Raw genomic sequence first — 21,508 nt, 5'->3', positions numbered from 1 at the left:
TGAGATTCAAAGGCACCATCTGCAGCCACACAAACAGAAATCAAAAAGTTCACAGCTTTGCTGAATCTAAGCTTATTTGAATCAAAACCCAACAATATACAACATATAAATACATATATAGAATTTTAGATGTTAAATTTGGTAGTACTTGAAATGAAAGTTGGAGAGGAAGAAGAAGCATGAAGACCTAGAAAAAGGAAGAGGAAAACAATGGAAAAGCAGAAGCAGAAGCTCTGATTAAACACCATACTTTATGGGTTTTCTCTGTCATCACTACCAACCTCTTCGCCCTCTACACTCTTCTTCCAGCTACTACGACTTCAAATTTATCCCTGGAAACGCCGTGTTCACCCAAACCTGCCTCGATTCTACGTCGCGAAAGCCAAAGTGTCTCAAATCCTCATTCGAGCCTTCTCCCTCTGAACTATTCTTCAACCACCCAGCCGCCTTCTCCATTCCATAACCACAATAACCAATCTCCCTCCTCGCCACTGCCGAGTCATCATCAACCCGCCCAGCCCTTATTGTTGACTCGCAGGAAAACAAAGTTTGACTCATCCACGACCTCATGGCCTAAGTGGAAGCCGTCCAGCAGAACATCTTCAACCTTGCCAAAGCTCTAGTGACCCAAATCGGCTACCTAGCAGGTTCATAAGCAAGTGTTGGCACTCAAGTAGGAGAGGAGAGAGATGGAGTTTGAGAAGACGATGGAGATTAGAGTGAGTGACTGAATCTCGAAGTGGAAACCTGGACACACGGGACATCCACTAGGGTAGGAATTAACGCTTGAGATTAGATGATAGAGTATCATTTAATCTACACCGTTCATTATTATTAGAAATGGGTCGGTCTGGGACCCCATTTTTCTAAGGATTAAGACCCGGCCTGCCCCGTATTTGACAACGCCCCGTACCTTCCCGGCCCGTTTAGTTTCTACAATATTTGGAACCGGTCCGTACCCGCCCCAAACCTACATTACCCGTCCCAACCTGTGGTTCCTCTACCCCTTTGCCCACCCCAACCTGACAATATTATCCTTTCTCCTATGCTTCATTCAATTTCCACCTTTCCCTATTTCTCTTGCGCTCTCTCCTCTCGCTCTCATCTGGTTCGAGCACAGACCCATCTATCCTCTTCATCTCCTCTGGTTCAAGCACTCTTCACCAACAAAAGGTGAGTTTTCTTTCGGTTCAATTTCTAATTTGCTTATTTTGACAATTTTTTGTTGGAATATTGAAATATTGAACTGATTCAACTATAAGTCATTTTCTTCATTTTTCTGCAATTGATTTTTGTTCCAAAATGATTTGCTGATTAATTTGGTTAAATTCTATTTTTAATTAATTTCAGCCACTCAAGCTATGTGCCTAAAGGAAAAAACTTCAACCATTCAAGCCATTTGTCCAAAGGAAAAAGCTTCAACCACTCAAGTTATATACACAAATGAAAAAACTTCAATCAGATTTTCTTTTCTCAAAAAAAGAAAGAAAGAAGGAATTGGGCTTAAGAAAAAAAAATATATGTACTTGGGCTACATCCAAAAAAAAAAGAGGAAAGAATTTTTAAAGTCTTTTTTCTTCATTGGCTCGGGAAACATAAGACACCTTCTTCAGTAATCCTCATCAATAGGAGATTTGGGGGACACCTAATATATTATAATACACTTTAGTACTCGACAGTTTCATGAGTACTCACCAATTTGGGTTTTGCAAGTTTCCAACCCAGAAGCTTTCCTCACTCGTGAACTTGGGGGACCACTGTTTGTTCTGTAGTTCACCACCCTCGAAACTACTAAGAATCGGTCAACCTCATACCTTCAAGGATCCACTGAAGAGTTGATGTGGAGGCACCCTTGCTGAAGCACATGAGTTTTTCTCCAATCAAGAAACCAATTACAACACGACAAGCGTCAACCTAAAAATAAAACTCCTAGAGTCTCACATCAATCGTGGATGGGAGCCAAATACCCTCATCAACTATACAAGGAGACCGTTCTCGAACAATTAATTCCTAATGTCATTATTGTGCATAAACTCATCATTAGAACTTAGTAATGATGATTATGCTTAAACTTATGTCTTGTGTAAAATCTTCATTATTAATGAGGACTCCTCCACCCTCGTTGGTGTAGCCCAATTTAAGGTGAACCACGTACATCTTGTGTTGCTTACCTACCTCCATCTCTTTGCATATTATCCTCACTAGGTGATGGAGCAACCTTGCGATGGTTACTTTCACGCCCCAATCCTGACATACGTCCAGAATTGACACGTGACGTCACCAAAAATCCGTATCTATCATATCCCACCTCCGGGATATGGGCAAGCACAACCCAAAAATCGAATCGCATAGTTATTTTTCATATGTTTTATGGCTGCATCTAACCTCCCTGTTAGACTGCCTACGTACCCTAAACAGGGATCAAGCCATTCGTAGTTCGTCACGCACAATAAATGACATATAACACAGTCCGATTAAGTCGAAAGGTATAACATTTCTCAATCAATCAATAGAACTTAACAAGCATGAAAATACTAGACTCAGGGTTACATAACAAACCCATCTGAAAAACATGATTTCCCTTCCAACTATATATAAATCATTATGTCGCAACATGATACCGCAATTCGCAACATATATCACTTCAAAGAACCAACGAAGCACAATACCATTCTCTAGCCACATTTATCAACAAGTCTAATCATAACAATAACCATGATATCCAACATAACAATCCCACATGACGATTAACCTTTCCACTTCATCCATCACGTAATTCATCACTTTTTCCACATAAAATCGCATTTCATAGTGTGTAACATAGTTAAGAATTAACAAAGTACACATGATTCTCTAGAAATATTAATCAACTAAAATCCTCATGATAACCACACTCATATCCAACGTCATTCCACAATCCCGTCAATTAATAATGCCAACCATCACATCATCAATAACACATACAACACGTCGAAACACGTGGGCTAGAGTGACACAGTTCGACCGAAGACTACATCTTTGAAAAAGGGAAATTTTGAACCACCCAACGAAATCAAGGCATCAAAGGGGATTCCGGACCATCACTCAACGGGATCCAAATCGAGATATGATTTCGGACCATCACTCAACGGAATCCAAGCCGAACTCAGTTCCGGACCACACAACAAAACTGAACAGAAGTCCAAGAAACATAACAACGGCTTGAAGGAACAAAACATGATTCAAGTTACTCAATTCCCAAAAAAATCAATGAAACAATCTCGAGCAACAATTCCATATCACAATGGCTTATCGGTCCATTACTAGACCTCACATCTCGCAAGCAATTCAATATGCATTATAATCATGTGTCATAACCATTTCCAATACCCAAGTTAAATCACATTTCACTTCATCATACCAATCACTATGCTTCCAACATTATATTCCGATCCATAGCTTGTAACATATCAAGGAATTACGAAGCACAATATTAATATTTAATTACGTTAATCAATCAGTGAGATAACATATCATTTCACGAATTTAATTAAAGAACTCTACATAATTCCCAATTTGGGTTAAGAATAATAACATGGTAATTATAATTTATTTTCACAATATCTATTGTGGGTAATTCCCATCTACTCGAATTTAGGATTCTAAGATCACCTTACGGAATGAACAAGAGCAAGGATTCCGGACCACTCAACGGAATCCAACAACATTGGGTTCCGGACCACTCAACGGAACCAAAATATCAAGCGGTTTCTCATAATCTACCCAGACCTGTCATATGTAAAGTCAATGCCAAATATTATGGAATTGGTGCACTGGCAAATTAGGCACCCAAACAAGCTGAGAGGCTCGGGTGAGGGACAATAAAATAAGCATGTGATACAATAATAAAACTAGCCATCAATCATAATTTATAAACCTTGAATATAAATCTTTCATAAGAAATCAATACCCTACTTTTGAAAACTATGAGGGAGTCACCCAGACATCCAAAAGTTCATTTCAAACAACCATAACATCTCACACCCATATTCACATACACACAATGAAAGTAGAATTAGGGTGACACTGTTCATCCAAAGCCTACACCTTTGCAACCATCTCAAACTAAACTCAATGAACTAATGTGGATACAATCCCGGACCATCACTCAACGGGATCGCGGAGTAAGAGGGATTCCGGACCATCACTCAACGGAACCCAAACCAAGATACGATTCCTGACCATCACTCAACGGAATTGCAGAGTGGAGTAGGAAGGATTCCAGACCATCACTCAACGGAATCCAAACCAGGATACGATTCCGGACCATCACTCAACGGAATCGCGGAGTACATTGCATAACCACCAATTAATGAAACAACACATGAATCAAGTTGCTCAAGTTATAAAGGCTCCACGAAACAAGAAAAGAAATAATGAAACGAGCATTGACACATGTTTCAAAGCAACAAACCCCATGACAATGGGTTAACGGTCCACCACTAGCCCTCACCTTCATCAAATCAAGCCAATCAAACAAAACAAACCATATTTCCAATATGCACGTCAAATCCCACTTCATATAACAACATCATTGGCTAAATATGAAAATTAACAATTTATAGAAAAAATGATTATAAAACCATTTCATATTCACATATATTAAAGTCACTCACATTTCATCATAACATACCATCTATGTACATCAAACACCTTTCGAATATGCACGTCAATTCACATACCAGGATCATCATCAGTACACAACATGATAAACATAGGTCTATGGCTAAATATATACAAATATATATATAATCACATTTCAATAGAATCACATTATAAGACCAAGTCAAATTCACCGATGATAACAATATAAGAAATCAAGGTAATAACCATATCACATATGTTCAAGTCACTCTCTAACCAATGTAGGCCCATTAGACTTCACTTAAGTCTCCCATAGTACTAATTTTATTATTTAGAACATTCCGAGACATGTTGACCATAAATCAATTCTCGGTCAACGATGGGGTCCACAACAATCCGCAAATCAGATTTACGATCCATAACTTCCCAAAGTCCACATTATGCTTCGAGGATAACATACTAAAGTTTCATTTTGATCCAATGGTCGAATTGTCGACAATCACACAAACAAGTGGCGGTCCAAATTGATCACCACACCAAACAATTGAATCTTTGGAAACCAAGCTAGACATAGGTTCACATGGTCACTAGAAGGTATTTGAAACCTAGATAACACTTGTGAACGATCCCACGCACCGCCACACGCTGTGGAAGTCAAGATGGAGGGTTTACAAACCCCGAATTTCAACATTAACTAGATTAGCTCAAATTTACGTGGTAGCTAGAGCTCAACAAGGGAAACACTTTTCACAACTAGGTCGACGCTAAATTCTAATCGGAAACCATCCAATTTCACCGGAGAAAACCGGATTTCTAGGGTTCTAAACACCCAACTCTAAAATGAAATACGAAAGCACAAACTAAGCATACCCACTTGAAGATTATGAAGAGTAGATGAAGTTTCATACCTCACTCGAAGAAAATCGTTGCCGGAATCGCCGGAAAAATGATAAAACCGCCGGAAAAGTCGTGGACTTTGCGACCTTGAACTGCAAAGATGGAAAAGAAATGGGAAAATCTAACATCACAGAGATGTAGGGCTCGTCAAGAGCTTTCCATGGACAGCAAAATCATCCAAAACGGAGCTCGGATGAAAAAGATACAAGCGGGTCAAGTTTGGTGGGTTTATGGGTCAAATTTCCCCCTAAAACGGGTTAGTGCAGTTTCCATCTCCCATTTTCTGAAAACCCCTCCTTTTCTGGAGGTTTTCCTCCCATTTATAGCATTTTGGTAATATTACCAAAATGCCACCAACTTTAAACGACTCTAACTTCTCCGTTCGGACTCGGAAATAAGATCTGTTTACGCCTACGCGCTCATGGAATCGAACTCTACCTAACCAATTCAAGAGTTGACCGAAAAGGTCAAGAAAATTGGAAATGACTAAAGTAACCCTCACTTTGTTTTTCTCAAATTTGGAGAAATAAAGAACTAGTCCCAATCAAATCTTTGAAATACGTCAAGAATAAAATAAAATCATAATTTTAGGGACGGGATATCACAGTTACAAACTTCACACTTTACATCGTCCCAAAGTCTCACTGATTTTGTGCATCAACATTTGCAAATAGTTTCTTACAAGCAAGTGAGCCTGCGTGATGTTGTGAGTTTTAAAACTGTGTGAAACAGGCGGAATATATTAAAATTTATTAGCATCCTTATGTTCAACAAAGAATAAAAAATAGATGTTTGTAATATATAGCAAAAGTTTTAAAACTCTTTAATTCTTCTAGGTAAATTTGATAAATACGTACAATCCAATCTTCGACCAATTCAAGCGTATACTTTTTCTTTTCTTGTATCAAATTTATCATGTCACCCAAGGTCATATGCAAAGCCAGCTAACTGAAAACATTTGTATTAAATTGTACAAAAGTTGAGTACGCTTTAATTGAAAAAATAATCACTAATACAATTAGGCAAGAAGGGGAAGGAGATAATCCCGAGGATCTAGAAAAATTTTGATTTCAACAAGAAGTTATTGACAAGGTTTTACATACGTACCTGCAAGCTCCAAGCTGTGGTATCAGCTCCAAGCTGTGGTTGACCTCTTCACCAAATCACAACCGAAGGCGACGTTTCAGAAGCTTGTTCAAGGATTGGTATGCGTAAACTTTCTGAGTTGTAACATTGTTAGTTCCCTTTGGAATTATGTCAAACTCAGGGGAGTATCCTGAAGTATACTTGCTTGATCTTAATGTACTATTTTTCCCTATGATTAGAAGCATTTTTCCCACTGGGGTTTTGCTACCTGACAAGGTTTTGACGAGGCTCTCATCTTGGGTTGGTTATATCCCTAATGACGTCCTGTAGACATTTCATTTGACTTTGCATTGCTCACAAATTTTTCTTTAACTATTTTGTCCTTACTCGGATTTTTACCATAGGCTTAGGATTTTTTGTGAGACTTATTTCCTTATGCAAGTTCCTACCTTATTGAGACTACCGTGTTCCTAGAATCAGTGACGACGAGTCGACTTTCTCAACAACACATGATGCCGAATCTACTTGAGGATTTACACACTCGAGGTGGAGTGTTATAAACTTGTTATTTAAGTGTGATTGTGTAAATCTTAAATTAGATTTTATTCTAGTTATTCTTTCCTATTGGGACTTATATTCCTTGGAGGAGAATGATTTCTTTCCAACCTTCTTATTATATATAAAGGCACTGCGTAGGGGGAATAACACATTTAGGAGGTCAATCAATTTGTATAGCTTCCAGAAGGCTTCAAGCAACACATAGGCTTCAACTCTTCAGTGGCTTAATTTGCACCATGCAGTATGAAGCATTATTAACATCTCCTTCAACTAGACAAGGAGGTCAAACATTGTAGCTTCAATAAATTAGTTGGGTTGCCATGGATATGGTTTGAAGGAAACTCATTTATAGGCTTTCTAAAAACCTCAGGCATTTTCTACTCCAACATTTACAAGAACTTCGAAGTCGCAAACTTCAATAACCTATATAGCCACCATGACAACATGCAAGTATTATATCTTAACTTTACTTGCCAACAATGGTAAATGGAAACTTCTATCTTTTAACCTAAGTGTCCACAGAAAAAAGCTTCAACCACTGAAGCTATGTGCTTAAGGGAAAAAGCTTCAACTACTCAAGCTAAGTGTCCAAAGGAGAAAAGTTTCAACCACTCAAGGTATGTATCCAAAGGAAAAAGCTTCATCCACTCAAGCTATGCACCCAAAGGAAAAAGCTTCAACCACTCAAACAACGTGGCCAAAGGAAAAAACTTCAGCCAAGCTATGCGCCCAGAAGAAAAATCTTTAGCCACTGAAGCTATGTGTCTAAAGGAAAAAGTTTCAGCCACTCAAGCTATGTGCCCAAAGGAAAAAACATCAACCCTTCAAGCCATTTGTCCAAAGGAAAAAGCTTCAACCACTCAAGTTATATACACAAATGAAAAAACTTCAATAAGATTTTCTTTTCTCAACAAAAAAAGAAAGAAGGAATTCGGCTTAAGAAAAAAAAATATATGTACTTGGGCTACATCCAAAAAAAGAGGAAATAATTTTTAAAGTCTATTTTCTTCATTGGCTCGGGAAATATAAGACACCTCCTTCGGTAATCCTCATCGATAGGAGATTTGGTGGACTCCTAATATATGCTAATACACTTTAGTACTCGAAAGTTTCATGAGTACTCACCAATTTGGGTTTTGCAAGTCTCCAACCGAGAAGCTTTCCTCACTCGTGAACTTGGGGGACCACTGTTTGTTCCGTAGTTCACCACCCTCGAAACTACTAAGCACCGGTCAACCTTATACCTTCAAGAACCCACTGAAGACTTCATGTGGAGGCACCCTTGCCGAAGCACATGTGTTTTTCTCCAATCAAGAGACCAATCACAACACGACAAGCGTCAACCTAAAAATAAAACTCCTAGAGTCCCACATCAATCGTGGATGGGAGCCGAAGACCCTCATCAACTATACAAGGAGACCGTTCCCGAACAATTAATTCCTAATGTCATTATTGTGCATAAACTCGTCATTAGAACTCACTAATGATGATTATGCTTAAACTTATGTCTTGTGTAAAATCTTCACTATTAATGAGGACTCCTCCACCCTCGTGGATGTAGCCCCATTTAAGGTGAACCACGTACATCTTTGTTGCTTCCCTACCTCCATCTCTTTACATATGATCCTCACTAGGTGATGGAGCAACATTGCGATGGTTACAAACTCGACACTTTACGTCGTTCCAAAGTCTCACTGATTTTGTGCATCAACGTTTGTAAATAGTTTCTTACAAGCAATTAAGCCCGCGCGATGCCGTGAATTTTAAAACTTTGTTAAACAGGCGGAATATATTAATATCTATTAGCATCCTTATGTTCAACAAAGAATAAAAAATAGATGTTTGTAATATATAGCAAAAGTTTTAAAACTCTTTAATTCTTCTAAGTAAATTTGACAAATACGTACAATCCAACCTTAGACCAGTTCAAGCGTATACTTTTTCTTTTCTTCTATCAAATTTGTCATGTCACCCAAGGTCATATGCAAAGCCAGCTAACTGAAAACATTTGTGTTAAGTTGTGCAAAAAGTTGAGCACGCTTTAATTGAAAAAATAATCACTAATACAATTAGGCAAGAAGGGGACGAAGATAATCCTGAGGAGCTAGAAATATTTTGACTTCAACAAGAAGATATTAACAAGGTTTTACATACGTACCCAAAAGCTCCAAGGTGTGGTATCAACTCCCAAAAAAAAAAAGAAAAAGAAAAAAAAGAAAAGAAAACCATCCTAAACAATAGTATAGAAATGTTTTAGTCCATCTAAAACCTTTTCTTATTTTTTTTTTATTTTTTTTATTTTTTATTTTTTTTGTGGCCTTGTTTATTATTGTACTTATTAACAATTACTACCATGTCGAGGCGAGTTTCTTTACAATAGGACCAAGAAAAATAATAACTTATTAGAATGTGCTATTTATTCCTCAACCCAAACTAGGGCCAAAACTGTTTACGGCTATAAATACGTTATTCCATTGTATAGAGAGGTCTTATTGTAGCATTCATAGCTCTTTTAGCTTTTTATTGAATTATTGAATCTCAAAGAATACTTACATTATTGAAAGGAAATACAAATGCGGAAGGAATTGAAATACAAATACATAAAAAGGACAATTATCCACTTAAATGTTTATAATCAACAATAAATTTCTTTTAATTCCTTCAATTCTTCTTAAGCAAAATTTTGAACCAATGTGCTGAGAGTTTTGGGTGTCTTTTTAGCCCGTCATTATAATCCACGTAGTTTAAACCAAATCGGACAGTGTATCCAGAATCCCATTCAAAGTCATCCAATTACAATGTCCATGGAAAGTATCCCTTCACTTTCGCACCATTTCTGCACACAAATACACAAATGTTCAAATGGATTAGGTCAATATAATGATTAAATAACAATAACTTAAGAAGGCTAGGCAGTATATAGCCTTAATTAATTTGTTAATAACTACTTACTTGATCGCCGCTTGAAGGTAACACAGGTGACGGTAGTGGTAGCCAATTCTATTGGTATCATGAAGAGCCTCGTCAATTGATAGTTCTGGATTATTCAACTCTGATACACCTACGTACATAATATTGCACAAAAAATTAAATTTAGTTTTTTCCTCCAAAAAAAAAAAAAAAAAAAAAAAAAAAAAAAAAAACGGGTAGTTTCATTTTACACCATTATAAATATGTGAAACTTTTGCATTTAATCAAAGCTTAAAAGTATGTATGACATACCATTCTCAGTAATATAAATGAGTGGATCATTATATTTTTCCTTTGTGTAGAGCACAAGATCGTGAATTCCTTTTGGATATACATATAACCAATCTGAAGCAGTCTGCAACACCATTTCAAGATAATACGTTAATGTTGGGGTAAAAAACTAATCCTCCAAATGCAAATAGCTCAAAATGATAAATTTGATGTATACCTGTGGACCAATAAGTACTCCATTAAGCTCAGCTGCCACAATATTTACAAACATTAGAATACAATTGGTGTAAATATTAGAATATAATTAATGTAATTAAGAAGTCAAACTAGGTCAAGAAGAACAAAGAACTTAAGCTATTGAAAGTAAGTTTCCTTTCGCACTCACTTGTAAGATCAGCTTGAGGGTCTGTTACGAAGCTTGCCTGTAGTAAATTGTTCTTCGGTGTACTAGTTGCGTATCTAGCAGTATAATAATTTATTCCAAGAAAATCAAACGATCCGTTTAGCAACTTGGATTGTTCTTTTGTGAATTTGGGCAATCTTTTTCCAACAATTGATCGCATGGTGTGTGGATAGTCACCACTTGTTAACGGGTCCAAAAACCTACAAAACATGAAAATTCCAAATATTAGCCTAATTATAGCATTATATATAAATAGTAATGCTAGCTAGGTTGCATCAATGTTACAAGTCATAAGTAAACGTGTAATTGAGTTTATATATAATTTATTAAGACACTTGCCATCCAAACATAAAATCCAAAGATCGTAAGGCAGCATCTTTATCTTGCTTTGACTCCGAAGCAGGCTCAAACCAGTATGTCACCAATGTTATTCCTATCAAGCCTTTCTGAGATGCCTGCCCAAGAATATGAATTTTGGTTGAATAAATAGGAGTTATAGAAAAAGATACAACCTTTAGATTATCTTACTACTGAGAGTATTCCCTCTTGTATTACAACTCAATAATAATGATTCTTATAGAATTCTCAATTAGGAGCCAATATGCTGACCCAAAAAAATAAAAAAAAAAGAAACTGTTATTGAACCTGATATCTATTCTTGTACAATTCTACAGCTGCTCCATGAGCAAGAAGAATGTGGTGTGTCACCAAGTATGGTTCAATGGCTGAATCTCCACCGGTGCAGTTTAGATTTTGCCAAGAAGAGCAGCGTCCCGGTGCTAGAGTCCCAACAGCATAACCCATGCTACTAAAAGTATATGGCTCATTTACCGTGAACCAGTGCTTGACTCGATCACCAAATTCCTTATAACAAAGTTCTGCATAGTCTTTAAAATGATCGCTGTAGATGCAAATTTATGTTACGTATATCAGTATGTATTTTATCAAATTATCAATGAGAAAATAAATTTTGTTCACTTACACAATACGAGGGCTTAAGAAACCACCATATTCATCTTCTAAAGCTTGGGGAACATCCCAATGAAAGAGTGTTACAAACGGCTTTAAACCTGCAGTACATGATCAGTAAAATCAAATTAAAAGTCTAATTGAATGATGTTCTAAAAATTTATGTAATAATTGTTTAAGGTAGGATGATTAACCATTGCGTAGGAGTTCATTGATGAGATTGTTGTAATAATCAATTCCTTTTCTGTTAACGCCACCACTTAATGTTCCATCTAATTTGAAAAAAAATAACAAGAAAAAAAAAGGGTTAACCAGTAGATAACTCGATCACATTACTTTAGTTAAAAGTATATAAAGAGAATAATTTTCTTGTAGGAAAAATAATTCTTATGCACAATATTGACATTGGTCCCAACCAAATATGAGGATGTGGAGCAACTTACTTGGTAATAATCTGGACCATGAAATAGATAATCTGTAAGCATCCAACTCCATATCCTTCATAATCCCCACATCTTCCTAAAATGACAAAAGTTTAAAATTAAATATTGAGGATCTCATTATATATTGTCCTTTTTATTTTATTTTTATAAAGGCTCCAATTTAATATGTTAACATGTGCCCTTCAAGTATAAAGGGTCAAGAGACAAAGTTATGAGGTTTTAGACCTTATAGCGGTGATATTGATCTATAGCGACGTCTCCATTACTGCCATCAGCGATTTTTTCTGTAGTTATTCAAAAACATAATGGTGAAATCCATATCATGTGCAAAGTACTTTATATGCGTGCGCAATATGAAGTATATACATATATTGTACATATCACATTAAGTATATACATATATGCGTGCGCAATTGGATGACTAAACAGTCTTCAATTGGAAATAGTTTTTTGTATATATGATATTCAAATTAAGATTAAGAAATTAATAACTTATACTACAAAAATACATTATTTATAAAAAATTATTCCTTGAGTTGAAAAGTAAGATAATGTACACAACAATTTGATCGATCTCATCTTAATTTGAAATGATCAATCCTTGAATACTCTTGAGTTTTCCAGCGAAAGAAAATGTTTTCTGGATTCGGAAACAAAGAGTCATTTATCTGCATGTTTATATTATGCCTGTCCAACTGTTGATGGGCAAAACTTTTGAAGTTGAATATGGGCGATTAACTACAGAGACTTATTCAAACAGTAGAAAATTATTTGACCCAACAAAAAAGTAGAAATTTATGACCAGAATTCTTTACGTAAGTACAGAATCGATAAGGATGAAGAATTAATTAATCTTGATCTTTTTCTGCTTGTTAGAGTTTTAATATTGAATCAGTAAACCCAATGGTTTTGTGAAATTGTATTTCCACGCTAATTAAGAAGGCATCGAAATAGCTAGGTTCTCAAATTGGCTATTTCGCTCCTAAAGATTGTGAAAGGATACCATTGGGGTGGCTTCTTCTTGGTAGTACAAGAAATTGATTAGTGTTTCAAGAGACTTGTTTTATTAGCTTACATCTATTTATTTTGATTTATTATTTTTCATTTATTTATATTTTTACAATTCAAAAACACAAAAGTTTGACCCCTCTCTAATTTTTCTAATTTTTTTCTTTATTTGAATTTTTGGGACTTATATTGAATTTTTGTGCGTCTCACAACCTGATGGAATTGGGGGGGGGAGGGTCATTTCATTTTTGGATATAAAACAAATAGGTTCAGGATATGAGAGAATTAAGGATACCCACCAGAAAGACTAATCCAAACCATAATGATGTGCTAGAAAATAGAACATTTTTGTTACCCGACCAACCCTCAGGAGAAGCAATTGCAACATGTACACTAATCAGTATGATTAAAGAAGTAGCAATTAATGCAAAAACAGCCAATAGGGAAGCAATTTATCATGTTCGTAATCCTCCAATCTACCAACAAAAGAATTATACCAATTGATCCCTTTATCAACCAAAAAATTGTACACCTTATATACTGCTTTTGGCCAACCCTCTCAACAACTAAGAGATCCATTCGAGGAACAAAGGGACTAGTTGAAGTATGGATCCTCCCAATATTGGGAGGATTCGTACTTAAATTGAGATGATAACAAATCATTTCACCTTTTTAGTTGTAACATTAGGCAGTTCTCGAAAAAAGATAGCGAAAAATATTATTCCTAGAGTTGAGACTAAAAGGAATGTATAAACCAATGCTTCCATAGATTCGATCGCGGTTTACAATTATAGCTTCCATACCTGTTTGTTTGGGATCGTCTCCCGGATAAATAAAGAACAAGAGTCAAAGAAAAGGCAGTGATTCATAGGGCTGGAAAAAAATCCCAAAAATCCCAAACCAAACCGAAAAAATCCCGATCCCAAACCAAAAAAATCCCAAACCAAAATTCTCGAAATTTTCGGTATGTCATCCCAAACCAAACCGAAATTTTCGGTATGGGATTTGGTATTCCCATACCGAATCGAAATAAATATTATATATATATATATATTATTTTTTAATTATAAGAGAATTATTTCAACCGTTCATTGTTTTAGATTTAATTTGTGCCGTTCATTTGTTTTTAGGTTAGATCCCCCATTTCAATTTTCACTTCTGTTCCATACTTCCATCAAGAGCTTGAAGTTGAAATGCAGCTGCTGTGCCACTGCCACCAGCCTTCCTTCACCAGAATCACCACCCAGCTTGCCTTCCTTCGAATCGTCTCTGACTCTCCAGCGGCCCAGCCTTCCTTCACAAATCAACACCCAGCCACCTCCACGCCAAAGCATCAAAGACAGAACTCTCCAACCTTCCTTCACGATTCCTTCATAAATCGTCTCCGACACTTGCGAGTTGTGATCTCTCTCTCTCTCGGGCAATTTTCCCTCACAAACAGAACTCTCAATTTAGCACTGAGTCTGAGTCTCACTCTCACCCAAATTAGGTAATTAATTTATGCCGTTGGCAATTTTTTTGTGTGTGTTAATAACTTATACATTTCTTCCATCTTCATCTGTAACTCTGTTTGTTAGCAGTCATTTCTTCCATCTTCATCTTTATCTGTAACTCCATCTTTATCTGTAATTCTTTTTTGAATGCTCAGATTTTTGAACCATGGGCAGATGCCATGTTTGCCTTTCTTTCTTCTTTCGTCAAAGCCTTGAGTTTTTCCACTATAATATTCATGATCATGTATCATTGCGCTTGCATTTGCTTTCTAGATTTTGCCCTACACAATTTTTGATTACTTTGGCATCATAGTGTAAGCGACTCCTGTTGAAATCTCTATGATTTACACATAGAAAAGATGTCCCTGTTTCTAGATTGTTTGGTAGACCGATAGTTTGATTAGATGACTTGTATGCTGGAGCTATTTATGTTTACCCTAGAAAGCAAAGTACTCGTAAAAAATATATAGATGTGTGTGTGTTTTCTATATGGCACTAAGCAGGGTTCTTAGTTTATTTATTGATAAGCAACTAGTCTAACTTCAAATTTCATGTATCTATTTCCACCTGTTCAAACTTCAAATTAGTCACACGTTGCGTCAGGTAATATTTTTGTTTTGGCTTTGAGAATCTTAGATACATGGTCTTGCCTTAATGTTTGATAGCAAAGTATGAAACTATGTCAAATTGGCAGATTGGGCAGATGCCATGAAAGTATTGAATAGGCAGATTTCTTTTGATTTCTGTTATATATTTTGAGTTATTTTTCTCACAACCATATATTTTCTATGTTGAATGCTCAGATTTTTGAACCATTTATTTTATTTATTGATTGGAATTTGGATATATGCTGAACTGTGGTTGTGATATATTAATGTGCATTGTTATTTTATTTGTTAGGATGGACGGGTCTAGTAGCCAATCTAGTACACCTATGGTCTCGGTATTAGGAAAATGAAAACAAACCCAACCTAGTGGTACCCTTCAACTAAGCACTCCCTCACCTCAAGATTATTTGCATAATGATTATTATGAAGATTGTTGGGATGATGATCCGGATATGGAGGAGGATATTGTATTAGAACAAATAGAAGAAGATGAGGAAGAGGGGGAAGAAGGGGAAGAGGAAGTAGAAGAAGAAGAAGAAGAAGTAGTGAGACAATGGGAGGGTCCTTCTCGGAAAAAGGGCAATAGGAGAAAGGGTCCAAGTCCGGCGTGGAATGATGCTAAGAGGGTAACGATCACCGATAATAATGGGGAGAAATCTTTCATGGCCGAATGCAAGCATTGCAAACTCTTAGTACCGGCACACCCTATAATTCATGGGACGACGGGAATTCTTAAGCATTTGAGGAAATGCCCGGGTTCTAGTCTCTTTGAGAATGTGGATCCGAAGCAACCTACATTGACACAAGCGACGATGGGAGGTCCGGTTGTCACTCACACTTTCAATCAAAAAAGACTTGATAGGAGATGTGTGAGGTGGATTATAATAGCGGAGATGCCTTTTAGGGTGGTTGATCAAGAAGACTTTCGAGATTTTATTCGTGATTTGAATCCAAAATACAAACTTCCTAATAGGCATAAGGTGGCGGCGGCGGTTTTGGAGTTGTATGTTGAAGAGAAGGCTAAAATAAAAAGTGTGATTGAGGGGTTGAGAGTGAGTATTACAACCGACACTTGGACCTCAATTCAAATGATAAACTACATGGTCATCACAGCCCATTTTTTGGACACTAATTGGGGGTTGTATAAGAGGATCCTAAACTTTGTCCAAGTTACTTCTCATAAGGGTGATGATATTGGAAGATGTCTAGAGGTTTGCTTGAATGATTGGGGCATTGACAAGGTGTTTAGCATTACCGTTGACAATGCTAGTGCAAATGACACCGCCATTGCATACATGAAAAGAATACTCAAGTCAAATGGTACTCTTTTACTTGACGGGGCTCACTTGCACATGAGGTGCGCTTGTCACATCCTCAATTTGATAGTTAAGGATGGAATGACGGAGCTTAGTTGTGAAATTGATGCCATAAGAAATGGTGTGAAGTTTATACATTCATCCCCGGCAAGGTTGGAGTCTTTTAGGGAATATTGTGTCTTGTTGAGGTTTGATAGGATGTCAAGTATCCCTTTTGATGTTGTCACAAGGTGGAATGCCACATATGAGATGCTTAATAGTGCTTTCAAGTTTAAAGAAGTGTTCTCTAAGATGGCCTTTGAGTGTGACTCTTTTATTGCTTACTTTAAAGAGAAGGTCTCGAAAGAGGTTGATGGGGTGACAACAAAGACCAAGCGGGTGGGTCCTCCGGAGGTGGATGATTGGGAAAGGTCGATGAGTTTTGCTCACTTTCTTAAAAAGTTTTATGATGCCACCTTGACATTGAGTGCAACCCTTACTCCAACGTCACACTTAATACTTAGCACAGTGATTGCCTTGCAAGTGGAGATACAAGAACAAAATTTAAACGCCTCTAATGCCACTTTGCAAAGTGTGGCTACCTCAATGAAGCTCAAGTTTGACAAATATTGGGGTCACATTGAAAAGGTGAATCCTATTCTCTTTGTAGTCCAAGTACTCGACTCTAGGTACAAATTTGATATGTTGGAGACAAATCTAGAAGAGCTCGGCTATGGATGGGACAAAATAAGAGAGGAGAAAGTAAGGGTTAAAGGCTACGTAACCGAGTTGTATAATGCATACAAGGAGGGAGTGGTCCTTAGTAGTAGTAGTACTAGTAGTACTAGTAGTAGTGCTACCTCAAATGTGGAGCAAAGATCAAGTGTTGTACTAGATGATGTGGGGGGGGTGTGATTGTAGATATTGATGTTGCTTCAAGGATGACAAAGAAGATCCAACGAAAGAGAGCGGAGGCACAACAAAATGAGATAGCCAATGAAGTGGATATGTACTTCAATGATCCACATCAAAGCCTAACATATGAGGGTTTCAATCTTTTGGATTGGTGGAAAGGAAATTGTGCTCAATATCCAACTCTTAGTAAAGTTGCTAAGGATGTTTTGGCCCTTCCTAGTAACACCGTTGCTAGTGAGAATGCCTTTAGTCTTGGTGGGAGAGTTGTTGATCCTTTTAGAATTTCCTTAACACCTAAAACGGTTGAGGCTTTAGTGTGTACTAGTGATTGGCTTAGAGGAAAAGGATTTTGTTTCTATAAGGAGCCTACACTTGACGAATTCCATTTCTACAAGGAGCTTGAACGCTTAGAAAGAAGTAAGTAAACAATTTAATTTCCTCTTTTATTTTCTTAGTATTTATTATCTATTAGACTATAATTCAATGTAAATGATTTGTGGTTTATTGTTTTAGGCATGGCTAATTTGGGAGGTGAGGAGAATACAACACAAGAAAATGAAATGCCACCTCCACCTCCTCAACCACTCCAAGTTGAAGTTCAACAAGGTCAAAATCAATCACTACCTCCACGACCACCCATTGCAAGGGGAAGGGCTCAACCATCAACATCAAGGGGAAGAGTACAAGTACCAACAAGAATGGAGCAACCACAAGCATCAACAAGATCAAGAGGACGAAGGGGCCGAAGATGCCAACAATATTTATAGACTTTAAGCTTTGCTTTTTAGCTTTTGGTTTGTAACTTAATTATTGAAACTTTGGCTCATAACTAATTTTTTTGATTTTGGGTTTGTTACTTTATTTATTTTAAAACCTTGGCTTGTAACTATTATTTTTTCTTTTGAGTTTGTTACTTTATTTATTTTAAAACCTTGGCTTCTAACTATTATTTTTGCTTTTGGGTTTGGTACCTAATTTATTTTTATTGCATGCATGATGCATGTGTAGTGGGCAGATTGAAACTTTGTTATTATTGAAACTTTGTGCACAAATGGGTAGTGGGTAGAGTGAAACTTAATTTATGAAATTATATCAAATTTGTGCAGTGGGCAGTGGGCAAATTAGTAGAAATAACAAATTGGCAGTTTGGGCCTAAAAGCATAATATGTCAAATTTTAGCCCAAAAACATAATATGTCAAATTTTAGTCCAAAAGCCCAAAAGCATTTCAGGATTCCCGATTTGTCCCGAAATCTCGAAATTATTTCGGGATTCCCGAAAATTGGGATTCCCGAAAATTTGGTTTGGGATTGGTATTGAATTTGGGATTCCCAAAAATTTCGGTTTGGGAATCGGGACAAGGGTTTCGGTATGGGATCCCATACCGAACCACCCCTTCAAATCAAGATTTATCTGGTACCCCATATAAATATGAAAATAACATCTATTTACATGAAACTAAATTTAGGAATTGAAGGTACCAAATTATAAGTTTTTTTTTTCCATGCCAAATTTCTAAATTTATATGTCCTCCTCTAAACATAAGGCTGGCTTTGGATTGCTTAATTGAAAAAAAAAAAAAAAGTTGGAACCATAAATTGTGTTTGGTTAGAAAAAAGAGTTTTTTTTTTTTTTTTTTTTCCTTCAATTGTGGATCAAAAACAATAGAAAGCAAAAGCAGGTTAGACTCTAAAAGAGCACTTTTTTTCATAGAAGAGCGTAAAAATTGTCAATTAATGAAACATTTATGCTGACAATACTATCCTTTTCTCCTATGCTTCGTTCAATTTCCACCTTTCCCTATTTCTCTTGCGCTCTCTCCTCTCCCTCTCATCTGGTTCGGGCATAGACCCATCTATCCTCTTCATCTCCTCCGATTCAAGCACTCTTCACCAACAACAGGTGAGTTTTCTTTCGTTTCAATTTCTAATTTGCTTATTTTGACAATTTATTGTTGGAATATTGAAATATTGAACTGATTCAACGATAAGTCATTTTCTTCATTTTTCTGCAATTGATTTTTTTTCCAACATGATTGAAATTTGCTGATTAATTTGGTTAAATTCAATTTTTAATTAATTTATGGGACTTGAGGTGGATTAATTTCTTTGGTTAATTTGGTTAGAATCGTTTTTTCCCGTATAATTAGTTGATTAGTTGTAATTTAGTTCGGTGATTAGTTTTTGGATGATACTGGAAGATTTGATTGCTGTTAAATTAAATTTACACAGACATGGATACTCTCTTTCACGTGGTATCAGCCAAAACATGTCTGCAACATAAATTTACATTGGCATGTGGATAGTGAACATTTCAAAAGTAGTTTTTTTATTTGGACCAAAAGATAAAAAAATAGTATGAGTCGCATGAAATGGAAGATTGCAGAATCATAGTAAGCATATGATTTTGAGCAGGCAATGAACATCTCAAAGCCTTATCTCTGGCTCATAATTACAATTATGTTATGTAAGTCTTGATGATGTTGTGGTTTTTTTTACTTTATTGCGTGACTTGTTGTGGTCTCCATTCCAGAGCTATATACATCATATAGCTTCTGATGTTGTTGTGGTCTCCATTGAACTTTGTGTCTTGTTTTGCTCTATCATTAAAATTCAAAGTTTTCGAACCCTTTTCATTAGTTTTCCTTTAATATTATATATATAAGGATGGCAAAAAAGGTGGGAACTTCAGCAAGAGCTCCACATGGTACATGCAATGATCATAATATATCCGTATTCAGTGAGTTGTGCATCAAGGATGTTGAGGTCGGATGTCGTCTTGGCCCTCACTTTAACAAAGAAAGATCGGCAAATTTGATAGAAAACTTTAGGAAAGAAACAGGAAATTCTTATAGTAAAGTGCAATTGAAAAATAAGTGAGATAGACTAAAAAAGGATTGGTAGTTGTGCAAAAAACTAATTGGGAAAGAAACTGGCCTAGAGTGGAATCCAAGCAAGGGAACAGTGGATGCCTTTGATGAATGGTGGAATAATAAGATTCAGGTATGTGCACTTTGTATCAGTTATGATGTTATTCTAGTTATAGTAATCATAAACTACATAATAACAACATTCTTTTTTATTTGTAGATAAATCCTGAATATGGAAGATTGCAGAAAGGCATCACTCCTGAGTTCAAGGAAAAGTTGGATAGGATGCTCTCAAACAGCGTTGCTATTGGTGCACTACTACCAAATAGTAGGGAGGACTCAACAGGAAATGTTAATATACAAAATGAATCTATTGGATCATATGATGACGAGAGTGCACTACCCAATCTATGAGAAAAGGTGCTAAGAAAGGAAAAAAAAAAAAAAAAGAGCTGACCAAGGTTAATTGAAAACAAGTAAGTTTGATAGGAAAGGGAAGGTTGGCGGTGCTGCAAAATTGTATGGTCAAATTGACTGCCTTATTGGTGTAGTTGAGGGTAAGAGCACTATTAGGCAATTGGTGATAGGCACTAGTATTCCTGAAGTTGTGCAGGTTGTTCAACCGTTACCGGTTGTGAGCGTACTAGCCCATTGTGGCTGTTTGCAGCTCGTTTGTTTTTTAATCAAGAGAAGAGAGAGATGTTCTCTATCAGGAAAGATTCTAGTGTGCAACTTACTTGGCTGAATTATGAGTTCATCAACCAATAAGGGAGTTGTAGTTTTACAAAACATTTTGGATTTGTACACTCTTAGTCAGATTTTAGGATTATGTCTTAGAATTGGTTTGACACCTTCCTTGAATGTTATTTTGAATTATGAGTTAATTTTAAGATACTTTGTTTTCAATATTGGTACAACTGTTAATTGGCAAGGTGCTTGAATTTTGTTAAGGATTATTTGTTAACTTGCAGGTGCGCTTGAATATGGACATTCTAGATAATGATGAGGAAGAGTTTGACATATTAGCATGCGCTTGTAATCGAGCTATTGAAGCATATTGTCTAAAATATGTGCATAAAACTCCATGTATGAATTTTTTTCAAACAGGTAACATTTGGTTAATGAAAGTATTGCAAGCTAA

At 36.4% G+C, this 21,508-nt stretch overlaps 1 long non-coding RNA gene and 1 pseudogene across 4 annotated transcripts; one reads left to right on the top strand and one right to left on the bottom strand.

The window, feature by feature from the left end:
• Window positions 1-1,086: 1,086 nt before the first annotated feature.
• Window positions 1,087-21,273, top strand: LOC148696934 (uncharacterized). Of its 3 annotated transcripts, none has more exons than XR_015962903.1 (3): window positions 1,087-1,173; window positions 20,164-20,500; window positions 20,587-21,273. It is a non-coding gene; the product is annotated as an uncharacterized LOC148696934 (long non-coding RNA). The 3 variants fall into 3 exon arrangements; XR_015962902.1 differs by lacking the exon at window positions 1,087-1,173 and adding an exon at window positions 19,170-19,400; XR_015962900.1 differs by lacking the exon at window positions 1,087-1,173 and having other exon boundaries at window positions 19,407-20,500.
• On the bottom strand, window positions 9,639-12,459 carry LOC137726221 (beta-glucosidase 12-like; annotated as a pseudogene). Its single transcript, XR_015962050.1, has 11 exons — window positions 12,406-12,459; window positions 12,181-12,256; window positions 11,932-12,009; window positions 11,751-11,838; window positions 11,414-11,669; window positions 11,108-11,223; window positions 10,751-10,968; window positions 10,583-10,614; window positions 10,387-10,489; window positions 10,117-10,225; window positions 9,639-10,000 (listed from the first exon to the last, which is right to left on the bottom strand). The product of XR_015962050.1 is annotated as a beta-glucosidase 12-like (transcript).
• Window positions 21,274-21,508: the final 235 nt, after the last annotated feature.

Source organism: Pyrus communis, chromosome 5 (genome assembly GCF_041283825.1).
Source record: "Pyrus communis isolate YQ-2024b chromosome 5, ASM4128382v1, whole genome shotgun sequence".
Taxonomy (NCBI): Eukaryota; Viridiplantae; Streptophyta; class Magnoliopsida; order Rosales; family Rosaceae; genus Pyrus; species Pyrus communis.
This window is presented reverse-complemented; position numbering and strand designations above follow the sequence as displayed.